This window comes from Contarinia nasturtii, unplaced genomic scaffold, assembly GCF_009176525.2.
Source record: "Contarinia nasturtii isolate CC-2019 unplaced genomic scaffold, AAFC_CNas_1.1 Cnas_scaffold_414, whole genome shotgun sequence".
Taxonomy (NCBI): Eukaryota; Metazoa; Arthropoda; class Insecta; order Diptera; family Cecidomyiidae; genus Contarinia; species Contarinia nasturtii.
The window spans coordinates 3,153,423-3,169,204 of NW_022197768.1; positions in this window are offsets into that span (position 1 = coordinate 3,153,423).

Consider the following 15,782-nt stretch of genomic DNA (forward strand, 5'->3'; position numbering starts at 1 on the left):
CGATTTTCGATTTTTCTTCTATTCATGCTTTACACTTTTTCACTCTAGTTCTCTCGTTTCGTTTGTTTATTTATTTGTGATTCTCAATCGACCAACAATAAAATGTTCATATAATTCATGTGCAATCTCGCAAAAGTGAATATAATAGCAAGCAACTATTTAAACCCCCTCCATCATATTTGTGCAAATGCCATGTGATCTCTTCCGAACGATGAAGAATACGCAACCGCGCAAAAAATCATATAGATAAATAGAGAGCGCACACAGGCAAACTGAATAAAAATCATTTAGCAAAAGAGAAAAATAATTCGAGAGGAAAAGAGATAGCGACAGAGTGGCGAACGAATGACTCACAGTAAAATGGTTTTCATCGTTTTGCTCGCATAATCATATTATATTTTGATTCAAATCAATGAATATGCCATTGAGCAATTGATTTGATGAGAGGAATGATTCGAATGAAAATGATGAGAACATCCGAAATGTACACGTACACACCCAAACGCTGTCGGCTACATAATGATAATAATAATAAGAGTAAAATCCGATGGAATTGCAAGTAATAAAAATGTTTAAAAAAAACACACACACACACATTTCTTTCGACCACTTTTTTTTCGACTACTCATACTCTCGAAAATGTTCAAACATTCGAAGTTCTTCAATAGATTTGCTCCGTTAACGTTGGAATAATGCCAAAACTATGTTATAATAATGCTTTGAAATAATAATCATGGTATAGTGTGAACATGGACGCCAACCAACCACCAATCAACCAAACCGACCAACGAACACTCATATACACATAAAAATTCTCACACATACACGCTTACACGCAAAAACCATCATTATGTGTCCCTTTCGTGCATTGTGATCGTCAATTCTTTTCATCAGTTTGCTGATGTTTTTTGTTTTTCATTGCTTCTTTGTTGTTATTGTCAACGCTTTTCAATGCGCACGGCCGACTTTTTTTCCTCCATCATAATTTTTTTTGCACCAAATTCCGGTATAGTCCATTTTTATTCAGATTTCTGGTTGCATGCATTTTCGCAGTCAATTTTAAGCAAGCATTTTCATTACGACAAATAGTCGTTCTTCCTCTCGATCTTTTCATCTTCTTTCATAAATATTCACTTACTTCGGTTTGGTTCGTCTTCGCATTTGTTTCTCTCTCTCAATTTTTTTCTCTCTCTCTCTCTCTCTCTCTCTCTCTCTCTCTCTGCTGTGCATATTCGATCTTAATGCAATGCGCTTCGATATAAAAATCGCATACATTTGTATTCAATTGCATTTGTACGAAAAATGTTGAATTCTGTGCGCGCTCACGTTGTGTGCCCGGCTATTTGTATGCCGTTGTTATTGTTGCTGCTGTTATATTGTTATTTCCTTTTCCACCATCCACAATTTAAAGAAAGAATTCAATTTTCTTGAAAAGCGATATTCGAGCGGAAGTGATCTGAGCGAGTCGAAGCGAACGCTGCACTATTGTTTGGTAATGAGAATGAAAATCTTCATAAATTCTAAGTTGACTATACTTAATATACTATAGATTTCTTCTTTGGATTTTTTTTCTTCTCATTTGTCGTTGCTTCACTTAAATTTTCTTTCTCGCTCCATTCTCTCTCGCTCTCTCTGTCTATACTTATTCAAGAAGCCATATTAATATTTTCTCGTCTCAACTTCGTCATCGCCATGGCCACCGATTTAGTTTCCTCCTGGGTTGCATTTCATTTAGTTCGAACGTACATACACACACAAAAAAAAATACCACCGAATTGAATATCGCATTCACATTCGCATTCGCAATGGCATTTTTACAAGAAAACAACAACTTCACAATCAATTATTGAAGAAATGGCACACAGGAAACGACTAAGAAGTAGCATATAAAATTAAATTTAATGAGGGATGAGGACGCTTCACTCATCGATATTACGATTACGATTGCGTTTTGCTTTCATTTTCTTTGTTCGTTGGCTCGCCTCACTTTTATCAAATACTGAACGGAAGCAAACGAACCGAGTGAAATTTTGTACACGTAAGAAAACAATGAATAAATTTTTATGGTCGTAATGCCGATATGGTTTACTGATTTTCCCATTTATATCGTTTAGCAATTTGTTATCGATTCGAAAAGCTAAAAGAGTTTTGCTGCTTTCATTCGTCGCGATTATTCTATTCGTTTTGCTTGGGGCTTTCTTTGTTGAAATACGTGTAGAAATTATATATATATAAAAAAATTGTTCCTTATTCACTTCTCTTTCATTCATTTCTTTTATGCAACAAATCATCCATACGCGCACATGTATCGCACACCGGATATAGATAGAATGTGAATGAGGGTGAGTGATGTAAAAGAAGAAACCAGCTAAGTACTTGCAATGAATCGGGAGAAAATCGCTCGGGATATGCACCATTAAGCCGCAAACATTTTATTTCATTATAATTATCAGTAAATTGACATTGTGATAAACAGCCAATGCTCGACATTAACATTGGATACAATTTATGCACGCACTTCCGAATCGAATTTAATCTGCCGGATTGAAAATCAACGAACACACAGCACACTCTGCTTGTGTCTTAACATTAAATTAAATGAGCTACAATATTCGTGTTTTTTTTGTTCGTACTTTTCAGCAGATTAGAAAGTAAGCACCCAATGACGCATTTCTTATTTTCGACGACATTCACTTGAGTTGATTTCTATTGAAATTGAGCAAAAAAAAAAATTGGAAGAAAATCCACTCGAGTATGGTTGACATGGATATTATTTTTCCCGAAAATGTATAAAAGATTCCAGTAAATAAAATGTGATAAACACAAATTAAACTGCTTTCAACATTTTCTATAATTTCCTTATTATTGAGAATGGTTCTGTAGGAAAATATAAACGGCGTCACATTTATTATCTCGAAGGTTATAACTTTAAACATAATTTTTGAGAAATTGCATTTCAATTTATTTAGAGCGATGACAAAAATTGATTATAATCGTTCAATTTGGTAATTTTGGTCACTTTCGCATGTTTTCGAATGAAAATGAGTATTTCAAACGATTTCAAGTATGAACATTTATTTCACAAAAACCAATGGAAGCAAAGAGAGATGTTCATCAATTATTGCAAATACCAAGTGAAATAAAATCTAATGAAACGTCATTGAAATGCTGCAATCAGTTTAAGGAATCGGCTTTTTGATTGACAGAATCAATTCCATGATCAGACTTAAAATGATTCAATCATTTATACCCATCTGGAATTTGGTGTGCATTGCATCGACATCACCGATGACAAAATAAATCGCAAAGACATTCGTCACAACGTTTGATGAGCGTTGGCTGCATTTATTTTGCTTTATTTTGTAACATTACGCGTCGCTATTCCGTTGGATCTTATTCATTTTATTTCGTTCACATTATTTTAACCACATTAAACAAACACATTGCAAGGTGAACCATGTCGTTGAGAAACTATGAGACTATTCAAACATTCGGAACAATAAACCTTTTATCTTTCTGTCTCTATCTCTGCATTTCTCATTGGATGCAGTATAAGAAACCAACTACCGTTGCAAGCACCGAATGAATGAATGAAACATTTTACGTGCGTACGATGAATAACCATCAACTCAACATCCTAAAAATATCTGTACGTCCGCCCGGAATACGGGAATATACATTTCTATTTAATTTCATTGTCATTTTCTTCATTCGACCGGGGACTTTAATTTTACTGTCATTCAGTGTATACTGTATATATCCCTATTTTTCATCAGTTATTGGCACTCTGCCAGCCGAAGTGCAATTATTTTAATCATCCACCATTCCAAATGTAAAACAAAGATTTCAAAGTATACATTCACCTCGACATTTTTGATGAAGGAACGACTAGCAGACAAACATTGCCACGAATTTCCTTCTTCATTTCATTTCTCTACGTCGTCGTCAAATACATTGCGTTTTGAATGTGCAATCCGGTGTCCCGATGACGGCGCTGACAGTAAAAATGGTCGAAACTGAGAGTTGTAAAGCATGATTTTAATGTGAACAACGCCAAAGAATTTTTATGCATTCAATAAAAGTTGCGTCTAATAAAATTCCATCGTTTTCTCTACACTGTTTTCATTTCCATCAATAGACCACCCCAACGGAATATTTCTACTCAAATGATTATCTACATTGAAATTCATTTACTTGCGGCACACATTTATTTAAACGAACAAACAAAATTTAAACATACTCGAAATACGCCATGCATTCCGTTTACTTAATGTCGCCAGAACATTGAAAACTTTTTACAAATTTTACGAAGAAAATAATTTCTTTGTCTTCTGCATGCGCACATAACTTGAGTGACATTTTCAAAACTGAACCAATGAAAAATTATACTGGAAGCATATTTAAAACTTTACCAGATGGTAGAAATAATTCAGACCAAAATTCAATTATTTTCATGGAAGTAAACAATTTTTCAATATTACATATTTCTTTTATTATCATATTAAATGCGATCGTAAGCTCAACACAAAATTATTCAATAAAATCCACGATATTTGTTCATTCTTTATTTTCAGTTTTCACGAATAATTGCAGAAAAAGTAGAAGTGTGCACAAAGTAAGTGTACAATAATGAATATTAAATAATGATTTATGTTTAACGATATAAAAGAGATTTGTTCAATTTGTTGCAAGTGAGAAAGCTCCGGGTTCAAAAGAGAAATTGATTTTACGAATTGATATGTTCGCCGTCTCTCTTTTTTTCTGCGTTCCAGCAGCCAAATGCTACGTTTTCCAAGTAATTTAAACAAACATCAATGTAATCTGTGGAATAGCTGCAGCGACATTTTGACAGACTGTAGTAAAATAACACATTTTGGGAATAATCCCATCTTATCTGTCAGTGTCAACATCGATGCATATAAATTGAGTTTGTTCGCCACGATATTGTTTTGGTTCATTTGGTCTCTCTCTCTCTCTATATTGCTGTATGTATGTGTGTGTGATGTTGAACCGTAAACAATAACCAATTTTCCCCATTTAGCGCAATTGTTAATGGTGAACCGCAACGAGACACAAAACGACTATACACTTAAACATACTTGGTTTGCCAAAGATTCATTTAGTTGGTAATCTATGTGACACATAAAATATGACCATGGCAAATAGCGTGCAATTCGTTGTGTTTTTCTACGTATTTTTTTGTACTCTTTACTTTCCAATCCCAATTGTGCATCGTGCACCTGATCGAAAAATGAACGAGATTGGTGCAATTGCGAAACGAAAACGTAAGCCAATATAAACTTTTTATGATCTTCTTTAATTTGAAATTAATTTTTTGTTTTTTTTTCAATTTTCATTTGACGTTGAGATTGCCCGTACTTTGGAAGCAACAATAACCAACAATAACAAAAAAGCGAACAAACTGATTGAAGTGTGCAGCAGTAGAACGGTGTACTTTTGTTAAAACCTGAAAGTCGCGAATTCGCCCATTTGCCCATTCATCACCGCTGCGCACATACTCTTCCCTTTTTGTCAAATGGAAATGTCTTTTTCAGTGCCAAATTGACAAGATAATATCAGCAATCTATTACTTTTTCTGCTGTGCCAAATGTTAATTTATTGCATCAATAAATTACCTTTATGAAGCAAATTGTTCAATAAATTTTCAATTGTTGCTACTCATTCAGCAGTTTCGATTCGCGTATCTCCAACGATGCACTCTCACGAGTGTGCCAAAGTGTGTACTCTCAACTTATTTGGTTGACCAGCCAGCAATTACATATATTATATTCGAATTGTCGTAAAAGGAACGAATAGGAACGGAGAAAGAGAAATACGGTAAGCTAGCAGCCACATCATAGCGAGTGGCGGCGACGGTGGCAATGGTAATGGCACCAAGCGCTCGAATCACTTAATACCCAGCAATATGAGAGCTGTATCATGTGTACACAAAGCCGTGTGCCAAAGACAAAAGAATCGATTTCACATTTATCAGTGTGCAACTTTGTTGCCCGTTTTCCGCTTTGAGGCTGATGACTTCGATTCAATATCATTTGGTTTGGTTTGTCGCTTTGTCTTACTTCTATCTCGTTCTTTTCCTCTCTACACTCTCATTCGATTTTTTTTTCACTTCATTTATTGCATCTTGCCTCTCTGGCTTTTTCCTAAAATGAAATTTAAGCATTAATTCCATTTCCCGCAGAGCACGCATTTGACTAGTAAAACACTTAGAAGATAAACGATATTCGATTGGAATGAGAAGTTGAAGATAAAAAAACATGCAGCTGAAAAGATCACATAATAAATAAGTAAATAGCTGCTACGATCCGATTACATGAATGTCGCTTGCCATTGGCAGACCCAAGTACATTATTTTGGTATGAGTGTCCGTTGTGTACACTTCAACATTTTCTCCTTCTGAAAAATGAAAAGAAAACAAACACTGAATTCATTTCAGTTGGCTTTATTGTCAAATTTATTGTGAATTTATCGCATTTATTTGAAGTTATTGTGTAAAAAATACACACACACACACCCATCCATACACACTGACACTCAATTGGAATGTTTGAAGTAACGAACAATGACGGAAGCAAAACTGCACCCCCGTTTCAATATCAATGTAACAGAAACAGTATGTTCTATACAATTCACAGTCCGCATTTGCAATATGAAACTGAAAACTAAGATGTACAAAGTATATAGTATACATACACTCACACATATACACTGGCATACAAAATGAATGGCTGAACCGGATTTCGAGAAACTCAACACAATTATAACTAATAATAAAGTCATAAACATTTGTTAAATAATATAAGACCAGAGGAGTGAGAAAAATAGACGGAGAAACGAAGCGAAAAGAGAGCGAAAGAGTTTTTGCTAGGCGATTCGGTCATGTCATCAAGTTCAGCAACGAAGTCAACTGCAGTTGAATCTGAACACTCAGTTAAAATATTTCGGGTTGAAAGTCTTCGAATACAACAAGAGAATAAATGAGTGCATTGAAACCGAGAAACAAAACGACAAACGACAAAAGAGAGTTTTGATTGTTTGCAATTGATCCGTCTTCTCCTCTCGTTTCGTCTCGAATGATGATGAGGGATTGCGCGAACGTAAAGGAGTGTAAATGAAGAAATTGCACTCTCGCAAGTAATGAAACCAAAATGCCAAATATGCGTTAAGCATTCAACGTATTCATCAGAGATTTCGTACAGACATATAGAACCGTTCACATAGTGATGGAAGTATTTTAAAGTCTTTTCGTTGTTGGTCGCCATTTTTTGTTTTTCGTTTTTCACCAGTAACATGTGAAAAGTTAGCCCGCTCGCATCCGAAAAATTAATTTTCAAACAAGAAAAATTTATTGAAATTTATTATCGTAGTATATTTTCATTACAGAACCAAGAGAGCTGCTGTGTGATGAAAATTGGGGAGGTTTGATACACATGTATGTAAAGAGGCGAAAAGTGAAATAGGAACAGAGAGAGAAAGAGAGATGGAGAGAGATTGAATGAAAAAATGGCTGTCGACTCGGAAAAACAACATCAAATTGGTTTCCGTGAGCACAGTGAAGCATTTAATAAAATTAAGCCAGTCCAGAATTTCATACAAAAACTTTGTAAATTTGATGTAGTTGAGACAACTTGGTTCATGATACGGGTACATCAATATTCGTTGGTTGTTTTGGTCCTTTCATTCTCTCACTCTCTCTATCTCTCTCCTCCGTCGCTCGCTCTATCTCTTTATCTATCTTTGTTTTGCTCTTTCTGTAGCCACTCTTGCTTTTGTTTTACACTCGTTCCCCTTTAATTCAATTAAACTGTCTTCGTTTGGTGTGGAGCGCACGCAAGTGTGAAATATGCGCTACGAAGAATAGAAATATAGATGATAGAATAGGGTATTGCACAATCCGAATCAGTCGATAATTGATGTGAATTGTGTAAGTTGGTGATTGCTCTTTTGTGGATCATAGCTCATTCAGTTCAAAGTCATGCATCACGCACAAATACTATAAGAGGAGACGCGTTCATCGTTCATGTCCCATTTCTCTAAATCTTCCTCCCTTACGCTCTATCTATCTATCTCTCTTTATGTATATCATCAAAAAGCATAAAAAATGGATGGACCAAGAACTAGTCCAAAATTATATACTCTACTCAAACGAATATCTTGTCTGCAACGAAAAATCCAATTGATAAATTATTGTTGTTTTTGTTGAAAACAAAAGTACTTCCGTTGAAATGTGGCAATGCTTAAGTTGTTGTTTGCGTGCTTGGGTATTTTGTTTTGGCCCAAGTTGATAAGTGCCAAAAACTAGGATAAAATTCATCCGATGAAATGGTATCGCAACGCAATGAGTATAATTTTTTTTAAACCACTTGAAAGGCTTCGAATCTTGAAACTGTACGATAAGATATTCAACAAAATGTTCGGTAAGTGGCTGGTGATCAAGATAACCGAACAAAATCCATCGAACAGAAATATTTCACAAGTTTTAACTTTTAAATAAACCTATAGATATTTGATACATCGAATGAAATGTTTGACGCCTAAAATTTGTTGCCAAAAGCCGATTTTTATCCATTTTCAGCTTATCGATGCAATGCAAATATGTCTGACACTACTGAAACTGAGCATATTATCTTCATTCAGATGAATTGAGTTTGACTGCAACGCCAGCTGCTAACTGATGATGTTCACATAATATTCACTCGAAAAATCAAAAATGTTCAAGTAAATAGTGTGTGTGTGTGCAACACACGATTGATGTACTATGCCTTTGCTGTGAGCAAAAACTTTTCACTAACATCTCACATTTTTGAGTGTATTGAGAGTGGATGGTGAATGTGTGGGGGGGGGGTCATTATGGAATGAGCGAAAGCAAACACCGAATCAGCTTGGATATATACATATATACGCCTTCGTGCAACATACATACACATACAAAGTGTATTTTATAGTAATGAAAGAAGTTCATGATTGATATCAGTGGAAACTTTATGAAAATTTGTCGTAATCAATCACGATTTTTGCTATTGCCACCGTGTCTGATACAAGCCACATTGGAAGCAACCAACCAAGCAATGGATGGAAATGTCTTTCACTTGATCTCTCCATATGCTTTTTTCTATCGTTCATTCATTCATTTGTTTGCTAATAAAAAGAAGAGCTACAGCTACTAACATGCGTTACAATACCGATAAATAATTGTGCACTGAGCCGATGTTATAGTCAGAAGTTGGCATCTGATACTTTCAACAAATTCAAACTTAAGTTTGATTTATTGCGATTACAGTGGCCAGAAACAGTTGTTACAATTGTCGAAAATGAAAACAAGAGCAAAACCAGCCGCATGCCATAATACTCCAAACTGAAAATGGTAATCAAAAATGAAAACACATTGGACCATTTTTTAAAAATCTTCAACACAACATCCGTTGGGATAATTTGTGGAAAATCCATGTTTTGGGTTCATGAAAATCTGTGTTAATGCCCTTTTTCGTTTATTTTTCGTCATTTGGCATTTTATTCTTATTTCCATTGTCTCAAATGTTACGAAAAGGAAGTCGATTTGACGGCGAACACACATAAATATACAAACATAGTACATTTGATACATACTTACAATTGGATTTTCAATCATTCATACCAAATCGTTTGTTGCCTTTTTTATTTGTTGTCATTATTATTGCGCATATATTCGAAAGGCATTCGATGTATCTCCACCTTCAATTTAATTTCTTTCTTTTCTCTCTCTCTCTCTCTCTATTCTCCTTCTTACGGTGTTTGCACATTTTATCCATTTTATATGTATGAATGCTATGCTTTCTGCTGTTGCATGAACTTTTTTTCGTCGATTTGTTGTGCTCCTTTTTTCCGATCGTTATCGCATCATTTGTAGATTTATCACTGTAATAATTTTGCCGCTTGTCTGCCATTACTGGTTGCTGTTGTTCATTGCACATTGCTGTTATTACTATTATTATTATATTTTATTTTTATATTTTTCCGATCCCAGTGCTATTGTTTGGATGTCGATAAAGATAGAAATACAGCGAGAGAGAGAGAGAGAGAGAGAGAGAGTGAGTGAGTGAACGAATGTACCATATCGAATATTGCATTATAGATGTTTGTCTCTCTGTGGGAGCGGCGTGTTTTCGTTTTCATACTTCGATTTCATTTTTGTTGTTTTTCGCCATTTCGGGTACAATTTCTCCGTCTCTTTCTCTCTGTCATCTCACTTTAGGCTTTTCGTACGTTTTTATTGCTGGCATATTGTTAGCCGTGTGCCAACAGACGCACATTGTTATGGTGTATCGCACTTTATTGTCAATATGCTCAATACGGTTTTTGCTCAGTTTAACCGATATGCGATATTATTTTTTGTTCACTGTTCGGTACATTATTTTGTCGACTGTGATACACAGGTCGACGATGCTTCTTGAAAGTGTATCAGCAACAAACAACAACCCTCATAGATGCAAAGACAACAAAAAAATGCATAAATTTACACAACAATAAATATATCAATACCGTAATTCACATATGTGTGCTTGGGAGCTTGGGCATATTGCATCGAAAACCATATTCGATATCGTTCGGTTCTTTACACCACTTCATCGTTGCATATATCAGGGAGACACACACACACAGAGAGAGAGAGTGTGAAAGATTGGGAGATTGGGAAAAACAGAGAAAGATATGACAGTTGCGTCTATAGGATTTTCGGATGAAATTGGGTTGTGCAAATCGGCGAAGAAAATGTAACAGTTGTTACAAGCAAACCGCACCATATCGCATTCACTTGAATGTGAGAGCATATTGATTATGTTCTTGGAATACAAATTGCGGTATGACTTCAGCATATTTGACTCTTTCGACTAACTATGATGATATGACTACAACGGCAACGGCTACGGAGACCTTCATTCTGCCCATGAAACACATTTCCGCTTATCGAATTTCTATAGTGAAACAAACATGGTTAGACATTGGAAATGGTTCGAATGCACAATGTCCTAAAATATATTCGTAATAAAGGCATAAACACCAAACAAAACACCACATTTACGTGCATTGTCTCTAATTCACTCTTTTCTTTCATATGCACACACTCTATTCTACATGTTTGTGTGAACACTTTTTTTTTTGTCTTTCTATCTTTATCTTGCTCTCGGAAATGTCGGCGTCATCTTTATTTACTTTGTGAAAATTGTTTCCGTTTTTCTGTGATTGGAAAATGCCTTTCGATTTAATAAGTCAACTAAAATCTTCAACAAATAGATATAAAACTAGATAAAATGCAGTCAAGCAGATTAAAAGAACTTTGTCTACGTTAATAACGAATTAGAGTGATGTTAATCAGTTGATCAATTCCAACGTCAACATCATTTTGATTACATTATGGACGATGATGATAGCGACAACAACAAATATATTGTGTTGATTAATAACTTGAAATCGTAAATATTCAATTTTCGATGCATCGCACAGAATCACTATGATGTCTGTATGCATTTTTATTTTGGTTTATAGCTTTTAACGATGTCATCCATTAACTTATGCGCTCCGCGCGTTACGGGAAACGATTTTTTGTTCACACTCCAAGTAAATTTTACACAAAAAAAACGTCATTAATGAAAATTCAATAATTGATTTCGAGTGCTAGGACTGTTCATAAATCATAAATTCACCCTTTTATTGTGGTGATAAATGAATATGTGCTTGTGTGTACTGTGTATTCAATACTCTTTTTTTATTCCTATCAATCGTCCAAGTGGAATGTTTCACACATCACTCTTTTCCTACTTTAACCTGCCGTGTACAGTGCATATAAAGTTGAATAGGAAAACCACTTTTCTATTTAAAAAAAAATATATATATATCCGGTGTTGTTGTTCGTCATAAGGCTGGCCAAAATATATTCAGAGCGAATTGAAAGTTGCCAGACGCTTCATTTATCGCTACTTATTTCCTTCATTGAAATGTCATTTTTCGACTCGTTCAGGTTATGATTTGGTTCGTTTTTTGGCCGGCCTTAGTTTGTCGTTCACCATTTTCTTTTTCATTCATTTCGCTTCGACGATTTACTCTGCATTAATTGCTCGAATACTCATTTCATGTTATGATTGGTCTTTAAACGGGGCTAAAATGATTGATTTCTTTTGATTAGAAATTCACTTGTCGCCTTCGGCTCTCGTTTTTGCTCGTCGCTTCATATCAATAACAACGATGATTTATTGAATGTTCTGGTCAAAGGAGTTACTCAACTCAAATTGAGATGAAAAATCAATAATATTACTCATACCCGACAAAATACACACATACACACAGAGTAATTGCCATATTTCGAAACGTTGATTTTCCAATTTCACAAAAACCTCAATCGATTTTGCAAACAAGCACATTTACAATATACTCCAGCATGCCACCGCACCGCATTTGAAAAACTTTTCTTGTATATCCATTAAATAGTGAAAATCCATCTGTGGTATGTGTTATGAACGCAAAGCATTTCAGTTGGGGATCAAAATATGATTGAAACCATTGAACAAATATTACATTTCATTTATGAATCATACTACAGATTGGACCCAAAGAAATATTCAATGTTTGCATACATGCAAAACTTTCAAAGATCTTACACAACTTTAATGGCAATTTACGACAGAAAACTGAATCGATCAAATTCAAGTATTTCACATTATGCTTGTCGTTCGACCAGCACTTTTTGAAGAGAATTTCCTTCCATATAGCCACATTCACAGTTAAATAACACACGCACAAAGGGAGAGAGAGAGAGAGAGAGAGAGAGAGAGAGAGAGTGAGATAGAGAGTAAGTAAACAATTTCGTTTGTAGGGCAATAAAACAGGCGTGAGATGAAGCGACCAAAACAGTAATTCATCAATGTTTCATGAACTTAATCGCTCGCTGTATTTCTGTATGGCAACACATGCGGAAAGCGAATGATTTATCCATTGAATGATTGACTTCACTTGATCTGTTCACACTTCTATGTGACTAATCTCCCTATTGGTTTCGGCCGAAACTACACAATTTTGCATGACGCCAACTTATTCAACCAGAAAGCAACGATTGATGACATGATGGCGAAATGGAAAATAAACATCCATGCGTATATGGCATAGGAGAAGAGCTAGACACACACACATACAATAAAAAGAATGAGTAAATTCAACAGCAAAATCACAACTCTATTTCCGATGCTACAAAATACACTTTTTAAAATGTTTTCATGTGCTTGTGTCTAAGTGTATGCTGTAGAATCACAAATTGTGATTTACAACATTGAACGATTGACTTGGTTGGTCACAATTAAAATGCATTGCTAACGATCGAAATTATCACTCAACCAACCATCTATAACAACGACTTCGATGATGACGTTGATGATGATGATGACAAAGACGACGACGACGACGACGATAACGGAACGTCTGTGTGAATTTGCCACGACAACCGAGATTTGTTTAGTGAATTTTCTTCTGTTCTTTTTTGTCACGTGTCATTTATATTATTTACATGTCATTGCCTTTTTGAGTTGCTCCATGTGGTTGCTTTGGAGTTGAATGCAAATATTAAGATTCTATCGATCCATTCAATTCCATACGCTTGCCGAAATTGATATATATGTATATAATATTCGGTGTGTGTACTTCGTTTTCAATTTAGTTTCTTTTTGTGGCTTCCGTCGAAAGTTGCACGTTTCTTTTTTTCGAATTCATAGAAAAATAGAACGCTCAACAATGCCATCGTAAGGCGTAAGCTAAACCAAATGAAAATACCGGAAAAAAAAGTCTTATCTTATTCAATTTACCGCAACTCGATAAATGTGTTGTATATGCCATTATCGCGAATCGAATAATGTGTGTTTTTTTATTCTTTTTTATTTTTGCTGCGAATATCGGAAGCATTGAATGACGTTACTCTTTGAAAATGGCTTCATTTGCGAGGTAACAATGTAATATTTCTCGATTTTCAATTTTTCTATCGTCTTGAAAATTGCCGTGTTTTCGATGTGCTCTTTTATGTTCTTTTTTTATATTTCATCATTTAATAGAACGCAGTAAAATGTGGCTGTGTTCAATCATCGTATTAATCTCATTTGATTCACAGCAATAGAAATCCATTACACAATTTTTGGCTGAACCGATTTTTCTAGATTGTTCAAATGTCAGCGGAAAATGTTATTTGGTCATAATAAGTTTCCATTTTCAATGAATCTGCTTTTGGCAGATTGCGTGTGGCAGAACAGTAATACGGCCTCTCCATGTGAAGTGAACACAAAAATTCCTAAAATCGAATGTTTCCATCAAGAGTTTCGTAAACAATTCAAAAGTTCAATAATCGTTCTGAAGGTACCAAAATGGTGGTATTTTCTTATAAAATACATATAAAATAGCTCAATTAAAATACCCGTGCAACCAAAATAGAAACGAAAAGAACAATGACCGTCGATGAAAACGATGGAAACTTCGCGATCCTATCGAACATCGTTATTCAATTTGATGTGAATAGATTATTATTAAGAATCGACTCGCTTTCGAGCAGGTACATCAATTGGACGAAAATGCTATAATTTTTCGCATAGCCATGGAAACCGACAGTCTTAAATGGTTTCGTATAGTAATTAAAACGGAAAATAATTATTTGCTATCTGATTGTTGAAGTGGATGAAGCACCACCACCAACAACAACAACAACTAAAATACAAGCTAAGAAAGTGAAAATGTATACGATGTATTTGCTTTCGATTGAAACTGGTGTTTATTTTGCTGAGAGCGCTTAATTTGCCGTTTTGCCGTCGTTTCCGTTTAAAAGGTATTGACCAAAAAATTAACGAGAAAATTTGGAATTTTGCATTAAAGTCAAGTGGAAATAATAACTTCATACCTTCAATCATGGCGCATTTTCACCTAAACATCAACATTTTTCTCACATTTTCACGTGTCTTTATTTTCATCTACATTTTTTTTCACACTTTATGTGCACTTGTGTTCTCATGAGTTAGTCACAATACATACTCATTACTTTCTCATGTACACTTTCAACATTTCTTTCTTTCTTTAGTTTCTAAATTTTCTCCACTATGTTTGCTTATTTTTTTATTCATCGTTTACAATACAACACCAATTATTTTACATTAGTTTTTATGATGACATTAAAACTAATAGATTTTAATAAATTTGTAAATTACCTCTCGGGAGATAAACTTGATAAAACATAATGAATGAGAGGTTGCCAGTTTAATCACTCATGTGCATTGCAAATTGCAATCACAAAATTATATGTTACATAGGAATTTCATTAGTTTTATTACTGCAATATCATGCAAATTTATTCCATATACATTTTTTGTCAAGATATAGGAGTTTTTAGTTGAACAGAGTTTTACAAAACTTTAGGCTATATCATTTTATTTATTTTTGATTTTGGATTAATTTTATAATTGAAAGACATTTAAAATGAAAAGAAATATCCATCCGACCGTTTTTGGTTTGTTTGCATCTCAAATAGGGACGCTATCGACTTGAATACAGCTTACTCACATCATTTTTGAACGTTTTTGAAATACAAACAAATCACGTCTGAAGTATAACCATATTTCGCTCATGCTATTCTGATAATAATTCTTCAGTTTAAATGAATAAAAAAAAATATTCGCCCATTGGAAAAGTGGCAAAAGTATAATTTGTTTCTATTTCTTATTTTGTAATAAATATTTTTTTTATATTTAAATCCATACCACGAAGCT